The sequence below is a fragment of the Capsicum annuum genome, chromosome 3, assembly GCF_002878395.1.
Source record: "Capsicum annuum cultivar UCD-10X-F1 chromosome 3, UCD10Xv1.1, whole genome shotgun sequence".
Classification (NCBI taxonomy): domain Eukaryota; kingdom Viridiplantae; phylum Streptophyta; class Magnoliopsida; order Solanales; family Solanaceae; genus Capsicum; species Capsicum annuum.
The window spans coordinates 83,650,504-83,669,897 of NC_061113.1; positions in this window are offsets into that span (position 1 = coordinate 83,650,504).

Below are 19,394 nucleotides of genomic sequence, written 5' to 3' on the forward strand. Positions count from 1 at the left end.
TCACAAAAACCTTGTTCAACTCCTCCCACTTCAAAGTAGGAATGTTGAACTCCTTCATAGTGCCACTAATCCTTTGGTTCTCATCCTTAACCTATAGATACTTAGCATAATTGGCTACAAACTCCTTAATATCTCTCTCCATACCACTCCACCAATAGTTTTCTCATAAATAGCGGTACATCTTAGTAGTTCCTTGATAAGATTAATGCAACCCATGCACTTCTACAAGAATTTGATGTCTCAAATCATCGACACAGGACACACAGTCTACCCTAGAAACATAATACACCATCTCCCCTTTAGGATAAAACCCCTACCTTCTGATCTCTGACTAACTTCTTCAACTTAACTAGACTAGGATCCCTATCTTGTTTTTCCTTTATTTTGGAAACCAAAGTAGATTTTGAACTATTTTTCACCCGTACACTACCCTCAGTTGAGTCAAAAAAATGAATTCCTAACATATCCAACTGATGAACATCGTGAACCAACATCTTCTTATCATTCTCAACATGAACCATAATACCCATAGATTCTAACCACAACACTTATATCATAATCTTACCATAATTATAACCACATTTTGTGATGGAGGTTTAAATCTCTCTATTAAAATACATACTGCAAATTTTTACAGTCCATGAACATATCAACATGCACCCCATCAAGATAATGCCTCCAAATTTTTAAGGGAAATACAATAGCTGCAAACTTAAGATCATGGTAGGATAATTCTTTTCATGGGGCTTAATCTATCAAGAGGCATAGGCTATGTCCTTATCTTTATATATCAGAACACAACCCAATCAAACTCTAGAAGCATCACAGTAAACAACAAACCCTTCTAAACCATCTAGCAACCTCAAAACTAGGGGTGTGTAAGTTGAGTCTTTAATTCTTAAACACACTTCTCATAGTAATCTAACCACTTAAACATCACTTTCTTCAGAGTCAATCTGGACATAGGGGATGCAATAGATAAAAATCCTTTAAAACCGTCTGTACTAGCCATCCAAATCCAAGAAACTCCTAATTTCTGATGAAGAAATGGGTCTGATATAGTTTATCACTGTTCTAGTCTTTTGAAGGTATACTCTAATTCTATCACCGAAAATAATATGTTCAAGAAAAGCTATTAATCTTCACTACAAGTTGTACTTACTAAATTTTGCGAACAACGAATGGACTCTATGAGTTCGTAATATGATTTTTTGGTGGTCTATACGATATGTTTCATTACGGGAATAGATAAGGGTGTCATCTATGAAGGCTATGACCAACATATCCAAGTACTGCTTAAACACTCTATTCATAAAGTCCATGAAAGTTTCTTGGGCATTTGTTAGACCAAAAGACATGAATAAGAATTCAAAGTGACCATATGGAGTTCTAAAAACTATTTTTCGAATGTTGTATTCTCTAACTCTAAGCTGATGATAGAAAGATATAAGGTCTATCTTAAAGAAATATCTAGCACCCTGAAGTTGATCGAATAATTCAAAAATTCTAGGGAGTGGGTAATTATTCTTAATGGTGAGTGGGTTCAAATAATAGTAATAGATGTACATTCTGAGATAACCCTCTTTCTTTCGTACAAAATAGACTGGAATACCGCACCGGGAAAAAATGGGCCTGATGAATCCTTTATCTAAGAGATCTTTCAGCTAAACTTTTAAATCCCTAAGCTCCACCTGAGCCATTCTATAGGGTAGAATAGAGATAGGTTGGGTATTTGGAAGAAGGTCTATTCCAAAGTCAATTTTGTTATTGAGAGGAACTCCGGGAAGATATATTTGAAACACATCTAGAAATATCTTCACTACTAAAACTAACTCGAGATTATGAATCTCTAAACTAGAGTCAGTAAGTCGAACAAGATAGTAGAAAAACCCTTTAGATATAATCTTTCTCACACTAAGGTACAAAATAAGCTGACCCCTAAGTGCTGAAGTACTACCCCTCAATTCAAGGACTGGTCCATTCGAAAACTTAAAATAAACAACTTTATTTCTACAATCAGCTAAAGTATAGCATGAGTGGAACCAATTCATGCCAAAGATGACATCAAAATCCATTATCTATAACTCCACAAAATCACCTGAAGTAACTTTCTGGGATATTATGATTGTACAGTTCCTGTATACCTGCCTGGATATAATTGAGACACTACTAGATTGGACATTGAGAAGGGTTCTACTAAAGTACCAAGACTAAAACCAAAATTCATAGCTATATAGGGGGTTACAAAAGAAATACAAGCTTTAAGATATAACAAAGAATAAATATGTAAATAAAAGTCCTATAACGTGCCAGTAACCACATCAGGAGGACTTTCTTAAACCTATCAGCACTGAAGTACATACAATCTATTTTGGCGTTGACCACTAGTTGCGCTGGAAATGGCACCTTGCTGAGTCAGATGATATGACCAAATTACACCTCTCTTACTAGAGGGTAAATATTTATTGTCAAATATATAACCCAACTAGGTTAGGGTCGAATCCCATAGGGAATACTATGTTCAGTAAGGATTATGGTTGTTACTGGACTGTTGATCTAAGGTTACGAATAAAAAGAGGATTTTGATTTTTAAAATTGAATCTCACTATTTGTAACAAACAGTGTTCTAGCCAATGATTTTTATTGCAAAGAATAATTGAATAAGAATAAACAAACTGTTGTTATAGTTACCGAGATGTTCTAGCAGCTAGGGTTGTGAATTATTTTTTAGTTTCAAATTCATTGATTGAATTGTAAAAGTTATTAAATACTCTAATTTACCCATTAGTCTCTCAACCTATATGAGTAGAATATCCTTTAATTCTCTAGAACTTAAAATATGCATTAATTAATTCAACTTATTCTCTCATGTGGGTTGATCCCATTAAGGCATCAACCCTTAGCCCAAAGGTTAAAGCCCTTAGATTTCATGTAACCTCATCTTTTCCCAACAATCACTTTTCTGCTCGAACAAGCGATGTTCTTAAGCTCACCCTTAAAGTATGCAACCAAGAAAGGTCTTTATTATGAAGAAGGGCTTATACAACTTCAGTTAGCCATGGAAATTAAATTTTTACACAATCCAAATCGGTTGTTTATATCAAGACTCCCATAACCCTTGTTTTGGGATCTTAGCCACATATCTCAATAGAAGAAGAAGAAGAAGAAGTCTTTATATTTCTCATAAATAAATTTAGAAATTACTTTAAAAAATCATAAGAAGTGTTCTTGTATCTTCAGAAGAGAATAGGCATAAAATTTAGATCCATGCTTCTAGCATAAATCACAGAGAATACTCCATTACAATAAAGTTCAAATATGGAAATATGATGAAAGATACCAAAGTAAAACTCAAACTGGGTATTTATATGTTCCCAGGTACAAAGGATTTAAAATTATAATCTAGTAAATTTACGTCAAAGTTGGCGGTCACAATGATGGCCCGTCAGAACGTTCTATCAAGAGGACAGTCACTGAAGTTCCCAGAGTTACACGTTCTGGTTAAGGATTGACAGACATAGCGGCGAAACATCGATGGTCCGAAGTTCCATCGCTAGGATCGTCGCTTGATCTTCTGAAATCATGTGTTCTATTTTAGCCTGACGGCAAATTTGATGGTCCGTCAAGGGACCGACGATTGTTCACTTGGAACATCGCAGTAGTCCTCAAATCAGGCTATTCTAATTCACCTTGACGGTTATCCTGACGGACTGTCACTTGACCGATGGTCCGCCAGTTTAACCATCAGTGACTTTTTTTTCCTATTTCCCATGGTTTTCCTTCAGCTAACTCTTTGACCTGAAAACATTAAAATCTAGTATTAAATCTAACAAAAATTGATTGAAAACATAAAAATTTCCCTTGAAAAAGATGTAAAATATTTTGTCAAAAGCCAGAACATCAACACCGTCAAATAAAAATGATTGCTTGTCCTCAAGCAATTCAGCACCAAATTCCATACATAAATAATACAATGACAGGCAATCAACTTCTTATCTAAATTTTAGGCAACCATTCACTTGTCATATAACTCATATGGGCTCAACACATCAGTTTCAAGTACATCACACATACACAAACATGGACATCATAACCTACAAAGATCAGTAAAACTATGTGTAACCCAAGTTGCTTTTGTAGTAAATAAAGTCCACCACTCATTTTATCTTGTGGAAGAAAATCAAGACTCTCACACTTATAAATGAGGTTACAAACATAGCATGCATACCCATAGGCTTGCCCTTACCATCTAATGCTCTCTTATGGTTGATTCGCTAAGATCAAATAGGTCTTTTTCAGGCTTATAATAAGGCATCGGGGCTAGGTGAGGATACATTTTGGGAAAAGTGACTCGATATTCCACCATAACTCTCTTTGCCCTTTAATTTCACTCAGCAAAGCTACTGCTTTACCAGCTTATTTAAAATCTCTATTATTTATCACATTTTCCTATAACCCTCTTTTTTAAGCATTAGCCACCCTCAACTTATGCTGATATAGTTAATTAATGTGCACTATATCTTAAATAGATAAAGGCTGAATGCTTTATTTTAGTTCGAAACTACCTAATCATCTAACATCTTGATAGTAGCCATACACAACATAGGTATTTTGCCTAAGTTTAGGTACACTATGTCCAATATTGGACCAGGGCCAAAGGTAAGTGTTAACAATCTAAGAGAGTTAATTAGAGTTATTAGGAATGAAGAAAATGATTGTAAATTTAAAAAGGGTTCGAAAATTGGAAAAATCTTTTTGGTGGGTCAGTTATTTTGGCTATGTAGAAAGAAAATGAAAGGAGGCCTGCTATCCCATCCTATTGAATCTACCACAGAAAACATCAATGAACCGGACACGTTTTAGGTGTACTACTATGCAAGAACTGAAACTAATACTTGCACACACTAGCAATTGAGTTACACTTATCCTACTATAACTATTAGGATTCACATCACATGGTCGTGCATATTTTAATCTTAATTCCCATGGTGGAATCACCTAATGTTGTTCAACATATGCTAAAAACAAGGCATTAGCCATAAAATAAGTTTAGGGTCTTATGTCACATACATTCATCATTTATATGTACAAAGAGATAGTTAAAGAAAAGACACGTTACAACTAACCATCACTAAACAGATATTTACATCACAACTTAAGAAAAGAAAAGACAATCCCAGAAATGATGGTTCTACTAGATAACATAGAGAGAAAATGAACATCGGCAACAAAAACCCACGTGGTACAAGTACACCTAACCCCATAAAAAATAAATGCATTGTCCTTAATGCATATAAGTCAAGTACAGAGGATGGGAAATACTTTTAAAACCTCTTATACAGATGAGGAATCAATGAAATGTGGTTAGGCTCCAGTGGCCTTACCTACATCAATGTTGACCCTATAGTGGTAGGCGTAATCATAATCTCTTTCTCGGGAATTGGAGTTATCATATCCAGAGCTGGGTCTGAACTGGTAGACACTACAACAACTTCATCTTCTAGTTTATTCCTTCTTTTATCTTTATCTCTCTATGATTTTTTTGTAATTTTTCTCATATCATAATATTCTTTCTCTTCCAGTGTCATTTCTTCTCTTCTTCTTCTTCTGGTAGCTTTTTTATTTGTGCCTTTACCTGAACTTTCATCCACCATCTTCCCTTTGTTTTTTAATGGCTTCCCTATCAAGTAAACAATACCTTTATCATCGTCACTTATCACCAATGTGTGATCAAAGACCGACTGTTATGACTGCTTATTCTTCAACTCTACTATGTCCACCTTTGCTTGTCTAAATTCTGCCATAAACTTCGCAAGATCTAGAATTGACAATGCATCCATCCTTTTATTAATTTTCTCTTCAATATGTTCCATCCTCATTTGAATGTTCTAAAATGGACGGATTGCCTCAGCCATAATTTGATCAACAAACGGATTAAATGGCAAACCCAATATGTCTGGCTGCTTCTTAAAATTCTTTTGTAGCTTAATCGACTTAAAAAATTTTATTATGTCAACCTATTCTTTGAATTATCTGTCCCACCCATTGGTGACGTAGACTTTGATTTTACAGATATACTAGGTGGTACATAATCAGGAGACACATAAGTATTGATGGCAGTGGCATACCTTTGGGAACTTTAGAAGTATCAGATACTGGCACTGATTGTATCTGGTAGGTTTGAGGTTTGGTAACTCACATCTCAAACATTGAGTCATCTTTTTATTTCTCAATGTCTTTCCTATGTGTAGCCTGAAGTATGTTATTTACTTCTTGAATATTTTATCAGTAATGATTTGGCCGAAATCAATCTTCAGCCCTGCTATCAAACTAGCCACCAGCACAACCCTGTGGCTATCCAAGTTAGCATCCCTTTTTTTTGGCAAAAACCTTAACCGAATAATGGCCCACCAAAACTTTTCTTGAAAGCTAAGAGAGGAATTAGCAATGCGTTCTTAAGGTTTGTTGGTAAGGCGGGGTTGCCATCATAAGTTATTAGCCTGACAATCACGACCTTTTAGTTGATGCAGAAGTTAGATGATACTAGAGATTAGGAACTGTAGCCGGTGCCTTATAGTTAGGCCTGAACAACATCCTATTAATTGTTTAAGCCAATATATAAATGTTCATTCCTCTCACTAGGATTGATTACCTTTTTGGCAAGTCTGGGATTTTGTGCCTTTGGGAAAATTCTTTCAATTAGAGACAAATAGTTGCCAAAAACCTCCTTTACCAGATTATGCTGATAAGAATAAAGAGTCTTACTCATCCATTCCAATTCATACTTATTGAACCTCCGCTCCAGTTTTTGATATTCATGCAACCCACTCGTCACCATTTGTTACTCTTAGGGGATTGGCCTTTTGATTGGCCTACTCGTCATCAGTTCCAATCTGTCAAGAAAATTGTCCTTCGATCCCTTAATTTTCCACCAAATTTTCTCCCTTATTAGAGGGTATTTAGTCTTAACAATAGTTTCTTCCTCGGTTTCTATCTTAGCATAGCCAGTTTCTGCCTCAACCGGGTTGGGCTAGAAGTGTTAACAACTTCTTAACCTAGGCTGAAATTGGTAATGCTAGTGCATTTCTCACTCTCCTTTTCAAACTGGGAGAGTGTGTGGATTGCCCTGTCTTATTATCGTGTATTAAAGGTAGGTTCCTCCTCACCCCTGGAAATCTCACCTATTCCTCATGCGCTACCACCACCTCTAGTTAAAGGATGTTTTCTTGGATTATTACCTGAAAAAGGAGCAAAGAATTAATTTGAAATTCAAAAAAAATTTAAAACATAAAAAAATACAAATTGATAGGGAGGTCTGATATTCCGTTGAGATAGTAATTGGACTCCGGACTAACCGTCAGGCCTTAACCAGTGAGTACTGCATTTTAGAATCTTACGATAGTTGACCTGACGGTCTGTCAGGTTATTGACAGTCCGCCAAGTCATCTTTCACAGCTAATCCAGTGATCATCATGGTTGGCATCTTTGTGATAGTCCACCTGGCAATCTGTTCCAAGTCCATTGGTCCACCAAACTGACTGTCACATCTCTTTTTCAGTTTCAGACTTCACTTTAACATTTTGTTGAACACCTGGTGTGCAATCTCGATTTTTAACACAACAATTGGCATTAACTTAGTGTTTAAGAACAAATTACTCACTTTTAATACATGGGTTACTCAGATTTCACCCAGAACAATGCACTACAAGGTTTGAATTTAAAATTATAATCAGAACAATGTAGAAAGAATAAGATGGAATTTTCTTTAATAACAAACAAATTATGCACTCTATAATTAGAAATTCAAAGAATATGAATAAGGTTGTGATCATACCTTGATGGTTTAGCAAATTCACTCTATTAGCATGCAACTTCAGAAAGTAGAGAAAACTTAAGGCCTTTGTTAGTGATTGATCATATTTAGTTTGATGAGAAGAAGAGGGGAAAGGTATTGTTTAAATAAGAGAGAAAATAAAGAGGGAGAGTCCTAAAGAGGAATAACTAAGTCCAAATACTTTGAATATAGAGGAAGTTGGACAGTTTTAGGAGTTAAAAAGGTAGCAACATATATAACCACCTCTTCTTATTAGTTTACAAATGTTTGGGTCGGTATCATACAATTTAAATACACTTTGAAATCAACCCGACCTGACCCTTTCTTACGGTTAAGTTGATGGTCTACTTGACGGTCCATCAGGTGTCCGACGTTCCACCAGATCACTCATCATGGCTTAACAAAAACCTAGAATTCATACCTTGCTGCGATGATAGAGTCAATAGTCCATCAGTTATACGAAGGTCCATCGACCTGTTCATTAATGTGTTCCAGTACCTTTGACTTTCAGTTTTTTGTTGACAGAGAAAGTGACAGTTCGTCAACCCAGTGATGGTCCACAAACTAAACTGTCATGCCTTATGCAGAATTTCATTTATTTTTATCATGGCTTTGACGATTCTAGTGGTCGTCCATTGTGTCATCAATGGTCCATCGGTCCTTCCATCGATGCTTTCTCAACTGTAGAATTCCTTTCCTTCTGTATTCTGAGTCCTCCACACTTTGGAAATAATCAAATTGCACAAAAACAATAAATAAAATCTAAATATGGTTACAATAACACATTTGTGGGTCACCTTTCACTAGAGCCTTCAATATCGTGACACGACTCAGTTATCTCGATTACTCTGACTTCATCAAGATAGATCGTAGAAATTCACTTTATCGAGTCCATTGGATTGATATATAGATTCAGTCATTTCCCATTAACCTTGAACACACTTCAGTCCTTATTTTTATGTTCGGCTACTCCATACCAGTAGACTTGGTTAACTTTTAATGGCCCTGAGCATTTAGATTTAAGCTTACCTGGAAACAACTTCAATCCGAAGTTGAAGAGAAGTACCTAATCTTCCTTCTGAAAGTCTCGCTTTACAATCCTCCGATCATTGTACTTCTTTATCTTCTCTTTTTATACATATGCTCTCTCATACGCGCTGAGACGGAACTCATCCATCTCATTTAGTTGTCCCAATCTTAACTCTGCTTCCTCTTTCCAATTCAAGTTCAGCCTCCTAAGTGCCCATGGCGACTTATGTTCCAATTCAATTGATAAGTGACATGCCTTGCCATAAACCAATTGGTATGGTGACATGCCAATAGCTATCTTGAAAGTTGTTCTATATGCCTACAAGGCATCATCAAGCTTTCTAGATCAATCTTGTCTGCTTGCATTCACCGTTTTAGAAAGAATGGCTTTGATCTCTCTATTCAAAATCTCCACTTGCCTACTAGTTTGTGGATGTTACTGAGTTCGCCAAGGCAGCCCTAAACACTCGGTTGCAAAAATGTGATCCGTCGTCGCTTATGATTGTGTGTGGCACCCCAAAATGAGAGAATATGCCTTTTAAGGAACACAATTACTCTCTTCCCTTCATTATTGGCCTAGGCAACAACCTCAACCCATGTAGATACATAGTCAACAACAACCAAAATGTATTTCATCCCATACGAGCTCACGAAAGGTCCCATGAAGTCCATGCCCTAGATATCAAACAACTCAACTTCCATCATTTTTGTCAACAACATCTTATGGTGCTTTAAGATTGGCCCTTCTCTATGGCATTGGTCACATCTCCGTATGAACTCATAAGAATCTTTGAATAAAGTCACCCAATTATAGCCACTCTGCAACACTTTCCTAGTAGTCTAATCACCCTCATGGTGACCTCAGATTGGAGAAGCATGACAAGCTTCCAAAATATTAATCAGGTCTATTTATGGGATACACCTCCTTATAATAGTATCTGCACAAAGCTAAAAAAAATATGGATCATCCCATAAGTGGTGTATAACATCGTGGAGAAACATCTTTCTTCTGTGAAAATAAAGGTTCTTTAGGATAACCTCCCTCACCACGTAGTTTACGAAATCAGTGTACCATGGTACTCTTTCTAACACAGTAGCCAAGATATCCTCATATGGAAATGCATCACTGATTTCTAACTCATCCTTGAATGTTTGATCTCCCTAAAGTCTAGATAGGTGTTCCGCAACTTGATTCTCGCACCCCTTTCTATCTTTGACCTCAAAATCAAATTATTGAAGCAACAGCACCCATGTAATTAAACTTGGCTTTATATCCTTCTTTTCCATCAAATATCTCAAGGTGGTGTGATCTGTGTGAACCACCACATTGGTGCTGAACAAATAAGCCCGGAGCTTCTTAAAAGTGTAGACCACTGCAAGAAGTTCATGCTTAATAATGGTGTAGTTCTTTTGAGCCTTATTTCATAATAAATGGGATCAAACTACTTATCTCTCATTTTGGCCGACCACAGCCCCAAGTGCCACTCCACTTGCATCGCACATAATCTCAAATGGCTTTGACCAATCAGGAGCAACAATAATTGGGGCATCAACTAATTTCCCTTTAAGGCATTCAAATGCCTTCAAGCAATCATCATCAAATATGAACTTTTCCTCTTTCTCTAAAAGCTTGCAATGTGGGTTTGCAAGTTTTGAGAAATCTTTTAAATCACTGATAAAAGCCTGCATGACCAAGGAAACTACGCACTTCCTTTACTGAAATAGGAGGTGGTAACTTCTCAATAACCTCGACCTTAGTGCGGGCGACCTCAATTTATTTATATTAAATTTTAAGACCAATGACAATGCCCTCCTTCACCATGAAGTGGCATTTCTCTTAATTGAGCACAAGATTAAATTCCTCGTAATGCTGCAACGCTCTACTCAGGTTCACCAAACATCGCTCGAAAGAATCACCTACAACTGAGAAATCATTCATAAATACCTCCGAGGTGTCTTCAACCATATTGAAAAAGATAGACATTATGCACCGTTTAAATGTACGGGGTGCATTACATATACCAAATGGAATCTACTTAAAAGAAAAAGTACCATACAGGCAAGTAAACATCGTCTTCTCATGATCCTTTGGGGCTATAGAAATCTGGTTATTACCTAAATACCCATCCAGGAAATAATACCAACCTCTTCCCACCAACCGATCAAGCATTTGATAAATAAAAGGCTTTGGGAAGTGGTCCTTCAAAGTCCATGAGTTGAGCTTATGATAGTTCATGCACTCTCTCCACCCAGTCACAAGCCTGAGGGGAATCAACTGATTCTTCTCATTCACTACTACAGTTATACCCTCTTTCTTGGGTAGACATTGGACGGGGTTTACCTACTGCTATCAGAAATAGGGCATATAACTCCAGCATCAAGCCATTTAATGTTCTCCTTCTTAACCACCTCCTGCATAGGTGGATTAAGATGATGTTGATGCTCAATGGTTGGGGTGTAATCCTTCTCAAGATGAATCTTGTGGGTGAAAATAGTTGGAGAAATACCAATAATATCTGCAATAGTCCAACCTATCGCCCTTTTGTACCTCTGGGGCGTAAAAATATGTGGTTCCACCTGGTGCTCACTAAAATTTGGTGTGATATTCATAGGTAAAGTGTTTCCACTACCTAGAAACACATATCGTAAATGTTCTGGTAACTCTTTAAACTCCAACATTGGTGGCTCTTTAATACATGATTTAGCCAATAGTGTTGGACTACTTTTGAGATCTAAATCCATATTCTTGGGAGCATAATAATATGATCCCATTCTCATCAAAGAATACACGATTTCCACATACTCTTCAATACCTTCGCTATCAAAATTCATTAGAATTGCAGCAAAAGTCTCAAAAGAAAATTTTTCTTCTATCGTCACATGATGCTCATTCTAATAATAAACATCCATATTTGAGAACACACTCATTTCCTTTTGCTGATTCATAGATTGGCACATATGAAACTAAACTACTTCATCATTAAGTCTTAGTAGGGGCTCATTAGCTCGCAAATCGACAAGGACACTTCCAGTTGCAAAGAACGGTGATCCAAGATTATGGGCTCCTCAAAATCCAGAATTACAAAATCCACAGGAAATATAAAGCTTGCCACCTTTATTATCACATCATACAATATCCCCTCTGGCCGCTTCACTGACCTGTCTGCCATCACTAGTCACATATTTATGGGTATAGGATCCCCAAAACCTACTTCTTATAAACACCTAGTGGCATCAGGTTAATACTTACTCCCAGACTACACAAGGCCTTATTATAATCAAGAGACCTGATAGTGCAAGGAATAGTGAATACTCTTAGGACCGCTTTCTTTTGCACTAAAGATCTTGTTGAAATAGCGCCGCAGTGGTGAAGGTTATCCACTAGTTAGTAGCTTACTGCTCGCTTCTTCATCACTGGGTCTTTCATAAACTTAGCATACCTATACATCTTATCTAATGCCTCCACTAAAGAAATATTCACCGTTAGCTACTTTAGTATCGCCAGGAATTTGCTAAACCTTGTATCATTAACTTTCTTTTTCAATCAATTAGGAAAGGGTGGCAGTGGTTTTGGAAGAGTGGTCACCACTGTTTCCTTTTTTTTTCATTCTCTAACTCATCAACCTATTTATGGTTAGAGTGGATGTCACAACCATCTAGCTTCTCAGACTCCACTGGATAATTTCTTTCATTTTCAACATCCTCTACAATCACTTCTTTAATTACAGCTTTGCCCACAGAAGGGCCTGGTAATACCTTACCACTACGAGTGGTAACTGCTATACAAGAGCCAATATTCTAAGGATTTTAAACTTTATCGCTTGCTAATGTACCGCTCTTCCTATAGTTAAGTGTTGCCAAGAGTTGGCTCATCCGTTGCTCCAAATTCTTGATATAAGGTGAGTACAAATTCACTAACTAACTCATAGAAGATAAATCACTCTTCATTGTTGTCATCCCTAAATTAATTGTCTCATCTCCCTTTAATAGTTTCTCCATAATTTTCTCCATGGACATATTACCTTAACTTGTAGCCACGTTTCTCAACTTCCTAGAGGTACATACAAGCCGCTCTTGTCACTTTTGTTCTACCAATTTCCTTGCTCCCTATCCTTGTAACCAGCTTTGTCATAATAGTTCCGACCTTGATTCCCTTGGATATTGCCTCAAAACCCCCCTGATTATTTAGATTGTTGGCCTCCTCCTCAGAATCAGAACTAGCTCTTCTTTTTACCCCAACAACATTCACTTTCTTAGTCTTCCCAGATAATAAGTGTTTAATAAAAAGATCCATCTATGTTTTCATGTGATCCATAGCTTTGTCATATTCTTTCTCTCCCCTACGTTATTCTGTATTCATTTTGCTAGATACAATAGAGTTTGTTACCTTAGAATCCTGTGTATGCCATTCTCTACTCTGTTTGGTTATTTTGTCAAGAATTTCAATAGCCTCTAGGAAGTTGAGATACATAAATGCTCCTCCTGCAGCATTATCAACCATTGGTTTGGTAATAGAATTCAAGGCTCTATTAGAGTCTCCATCAAATGCACATTAGTCATTTTATGTTTGGGACACTGCATTAATTTCTTTTTAAATCTCTCCCAAGATTCATGAAGAGCCTAAGTTAGGAGTTGTTGAAAATTACAGATCTCGTCCCTTAACAGTAACATCCTATACGGCGGAAAGAATCTTTATAGGAAATCTCTTTTCAGCTGCATCCAGTTTGTTATAGAATTAGGAGTCAACCCATTAAGCCACAATGTTGCCTCCCCAGATAGAGACAGTGAAAATAGGCACAGACGGATGGCATTCTTCCCTACTCCTGGATTATAAAATTATTTGAAAATAGTGACAAAACTAACTAAATGCATGCTCGAATCATCACCCGAAAGTCTACCAAATAACCCCTGAAGATGAAGTAGTTGGATCATTTTACTCATGATGTTGAACTTATCTTTGGGTGCCAAAGGTGGACAAATAATAGCATCGGGGCCACATGCTCCATCCATCTCATTCTCGTCCTTCACAAGATCAAATTGCATAGGTTGCCGATCTAGCCTTGTACTGGATGGATGATTTCTGTTTTATTTATTGTTCACCAGTGCAGCCATATTATCAGCACACCTTTGGTTAGCAGGATCTAATAAATCATCAACTCCTAATTCCTCGTCAATAGCATTAGGCACCCATCCTGGGTTTAAGTATTTTCTAATTAACTTGCGCATTAGCCAGAGCGGCTAATCTCTTATCTTCTTGTTGGTCAGCCATTCTACAATTAATTGAGGTTTTGGATATACTGGTAATATAAGCTCACCTAACCTCCATGTACTTGGGATACACAATGGTTACCCTACAAAGGACAAAAACAACAAAGAAAAGTAAAATTGGGGAAACTTGACATAAGTTCAACTAACAAACACAAACATAATTGACAACCATATTCCCCGACAACGGCGCCAAATTTTGATACGCCCAAATTACACCTCTCTTATGAGAGAGTAAGCGGTCGTTGTCAAATATATAAGGTCGTTGTCAAATATATAAACCAACTAAGTTGGGGTCGAATCCCATAGAGAAATACTGTGCTCACTAAGTATTATGGTTGTTACTGGACTGTTGATGAAAGGTTCCGAGTTAAAAGGGGCTTTTGATTTGTGAAATTATATCTCATTATTTGTAATAGACAGTGTTCTACCCAGTGATTTTGATTGAAAATAATAATTTAATGAGCATAAACAATATAGAGTTATGGTAACCGAGATGTTCAAGTAGTTAGGGTAGTGAATTAATTTTGAGTTTCCAATTCATCACCTTAATTGCACGAGTTATCGAATCCTAGAATTTACCTATTTGTATCTCAACCTAAATGAGTAGATTATCCTTCAATTCTCTCAAACTTAAAAGATGCATTGATTGATTCTTGTTCTCTCATATGGGTTGATCCCGTTAAGGCATCAACCCTTAACCCAAAGGTTAAAACCCTTAGATTTTATGTAAACGTCTTCTTTTCCCAATAATCACTTTTCAATTAGAACAAGTGATGTTTTTGGGGTCACCATTAAAGTTTGCAACCAAGAAAGGTTATTATTGTGAACAAGGGTTTATACAACTTTAGTTAACCATTGAAATCAAATGTTTTCACAACCCCAATCAAATGTTCACATCAAGCTTATATAACACTAGTTAAGGGAGCTTAGTCACATAACTTAATAGAAGAAGAAGAAGAAGTCTTTATGTTACTCATAAATAAATTCAAAGATTACTTACAAAAATCACAAGAATTGTTATTGAATCTTAAAAAGAGAATAGGCATAAAATGTTTAGATCCACACTTCTAACTTGAATCTTAGAGAATACTACCTTACAATAAAGTTAAAAGATGGAAATATGATAAAAGATAACTAAACAAAACCTAAACTGGGTATTTATATGTTCCCAGGTACAAAAGATTTAAAATTCAAGCTCAAAGTCTCGAAAATGGTGCAAAAATTGCAAAAATGGGGTACATAAATGACCTAGACATGACTTAAAAGATAAACAGGTCGCTTATGTGACCCGGTGTTGCATATGAGATACTTTGCTTGTCCACAGGTACCGCATAAGCGATCCTGTTGTTGCTTGCATGACATACAAGTCACATAAGCGACATCTTGGCTACTCAACTAGGTCGCTTAAGCATACAAAATGTCACCTAAGCGGGTGCACCCGCTGAGTAGTGCACAACCTAGAAATTTGGAGAATTCCATGTATGCAGATCCCTCAAGTGATATAGATTTTCAAAAAAAAAAATCTTTTTCATAGAGTTATCCGCCAAAACAAAATTTCATAACTTTTCGAATGGAGGGTCAAAATAAGAAAAAAAAGATATAAAACCACAACAACTACGTTACCAATTGACAATTGAAGTTTTGGATATACTTGCACAATGCAGTTTTTCATCCTAAGCACAGATCAACAGATCTTGACCAAAGTCTACTAGTAAGCCTTTAAGAACATCGAATACCACATTCTCTCAAAACTTATATCGAAATAAATTGAGAATTCTGCCAAACTTAACTATACCCTAGTAATATCACAATGCAACCATGAGGAGTGGTAAAATCGTCAAATCTCAAAGAAATAATTGTTTCAGACAAATTATCAAAAATTATATCATTACATCATCAACCATAAAAAATCTACTTTGTGCCCAAACAAAAGACATGGAAAATACCTAAATTCACAAATTTTTTTGTATAACTACTACGAATATCAAACTTGACGTCCCAAGTTGACTCATATATAGGATGATGGCTCCGAAAGACCATACCTAAAAGGAAAATTCAAGAATGTAACTGTCTGACATCCCTAGCTTGAATGGAGACAAGCTTCTCTCAGAGGAAAACTACTTGACAAATTTGATTGAATCCCAACGAATGACATGAGATTCATCTGGGATGTAATGCCGAATCATAGGAACATGAAAACTAGATCAACAGAAGATAAATCAAGAGGTAATACTAATTTATAGTCCAAATCCCCAATAATATAAAAATCTCAAAAGATCCAATATATCCGAGGCCAAGTTTTCCCTCTTCCCAAATCTCAACACAACATTCTTGTCAAAAGACGAAGAGAGATACGATCAACCACACTGAATCTCAAGGCACGGATTCTATTATCCTTATAGCACTTCTGCCTACGCTGAGCCACTAAAAGTCAATCTTGAATGGCACAAATGCAAAGACTCATGAAGAAAGTCTGTGACTCGAGTTCTAATCTCCAACAGATCAATCTAACCAACTAGAGAGTGATAACGCTTACCATACAAATCCTCAAATACAACAATATAAATACTGGAATAGTAGTTATTATTACACTCGAACTCTTCTAAAGCTAGATGTTGGTCCCACTTAGCACCAAATTCTATCATCCAAGAACAGAGCATATCCACAAAAACATGAGTAGTCCACTCTGACTGACCGTCAGTCAAGGAGTGGAGAGTTGTACTAAGATCAACCTGGGTGCCCAAATCCTCGAGGAAAGTCTTCAAAAAGTAAGATGTGAACACTGAACCTCAATTTGAGATGATAAACACTAGTACACCATGAAGGTGGACTATCCAATGAATATAGATGTTGGCCAACATCTCAGCATTGAAAAAACACTTAAGCAAAATGAAATTAGCAGATTTGGTTAACCAATACACAAATACCCAAATAGTATCTAAACCATGAGAGGTACGAGGTAACCTATCTAAAGTCTGTAATAGCTGCTCATATTTCGACTCGGTATTGGGTAACCTCTAAAGCAAACCCCCATGTGTCAAATGTTTGGCCTTTACCTTCTGGTAACATAGGCAATGATCTACAAATTTGCTACATCATTCCTCATACAACCCTACAAATAATGATATCTTAAATCACGATATATCTTACTCAATCTAGACTAATAGAATACCAGGAACAATGAGCCTCCTAAAAAATCAATCTATTCTTACCATCCACTCTAGGTATACAAACTCGGCTTCTAATCCTCAAAACACCATCAAAATCAAGCAAGGCATCCTTTGCCTCACCACTAAAAATCTTTTCAAAAATCACTCTCAACCCAACATCATCAAAATAATGATCTTAAATCTGCTCCATAAAGAAAGACCTAGCCTCCATGAATGCCAAAACACACCCAGGTGTAGAATTATCAAGCATAACCATCTGGTTTGCCAAAGAATGAACCTATAAGGACAATGGTCACTCCTTAGTCAAAATATGTGTAAACCAACCCATGCTAGATGACTTTTGTCTCAAGGCATCTCAAATAACATTAGCCTTGTCTAAATGATCCAAAATAGATAATTCATAATCTTAAGCAACTTAAGCCAATGGCGTTTACTCATGTTGAGATCTTAATATGTGAAGAAATACTAAAGTCTATGATGATCCGATAAAATCTCACAAAAGACTCCATAAAAGTAGTTCCTCTACAACACCAATGAAAAAACAACCGTGCACAACTCAAAAACATGGGTAAGCTAATTCTTCTTATGGGTCTTCAACTGACAAGAAGTATAAGCAATCACCTTTCCCTCCTGCATTAGCATAACACCTAATCCAACACTCTAAGTATAAAAATAGAGTAAAACACATACCCTCTTTAGGCTAAGTCAAGATAGGAGCTAAAGTCAACAAATCTTTGAGCTTTTGAAAGATCGTTGCACAACTATTGGACCACTGGAAGAAAATCTTTATTTGAGACAACATGTCCAATACAGCTACAATTGTTTTAAAGTCCTCAACAAAGAATTGATATAAACCTGCTAAACTAATAAACTCCAAATCTCAATAAGAGAAATGGGTCTATCTGAATTACAAATTACTATAATCTTAGCCGAATCAGCCTTAATACCATCCTTGGTCACCACGTAACAAAAAAAAGAGATAGACTCAAACCAAAACTCACACTTACAGAACTCAACATACTTCTTATCCTTTAATATCATAATCACAATCCATAATCGGACCTTATGAGAAGCCTCACTCTTGAAAGAACCAAGATATCATGTATAAATATAATAATAAAGGAGTTCAGATCTAGTCATAATAACTAGTTATCAACTCCATGAATGTGGATGGGGCATTAGCCTTCCTATAACACCTAACCAAGAACTCATAATAATCGTATTGAGTCCAAAAAGTTGTCTTTGGAATGTCAAAAGCTCTAATCCTCACCTGGTGATACCCAAACCTCAAATTAACCTTTGAAAACACCAAAGAAACCTAAAGCTGGTCAAATAAATCATCAATACGATAAAGAGGATACCTATTCTTAATAGTCACCTTGTTCAACTATCGATAATCAATGCACATATGCATCAACCCTTTTTTTTCTCACAAACAACATAGGCGCACCCTAAAGTGATACACTAGGAAGGATAAACCCCTTATCCAACAACTTCTACAACTTATCCTTCAATTCATTTAATTAGGCTTAAACCATTCTTGAAGAAAGAGTAGACAAAGGCTTGGTTCGCAGCTCAGCACTAATCACAAAGTCAATAATATAATTTGGAGATTTACTAGGCAAATTCGTAAGGAAAACATCCATGAATTTATGGACAACATAGAATCCAAATGAAGAGGTGAAGTTACACTAGTATTGTGAAAACAAGTCAAATATGGCAAACACCTTCTCTTGACAAAGTGATAAACTAAAGAAAAGATATAAATCTCTTGGGACCCGAGTGAGGCATACCCTACCAAGCTATCCTTGGCATACAAAATTAAGATAAGGTCACAGTCTTAGCATAACAATGTAGGACAAGATAATAAGTAGCTAACAAATCCATGCCTAAGATGACATGAAATCGACAATATCTAATACAACAAGATCTACCCAGGTCTCACGAATCATAAAAATCATAACATAAGGTCGGTACACCCAATCTTCTACTAAAGAATCTCCTACGTGAGTAGATACCTGAATAGGCACATCAAGAGGCTAGAATCTAAATCCAAAGAAAAATATACAGACACATTAGAAAAAGTTAACCCT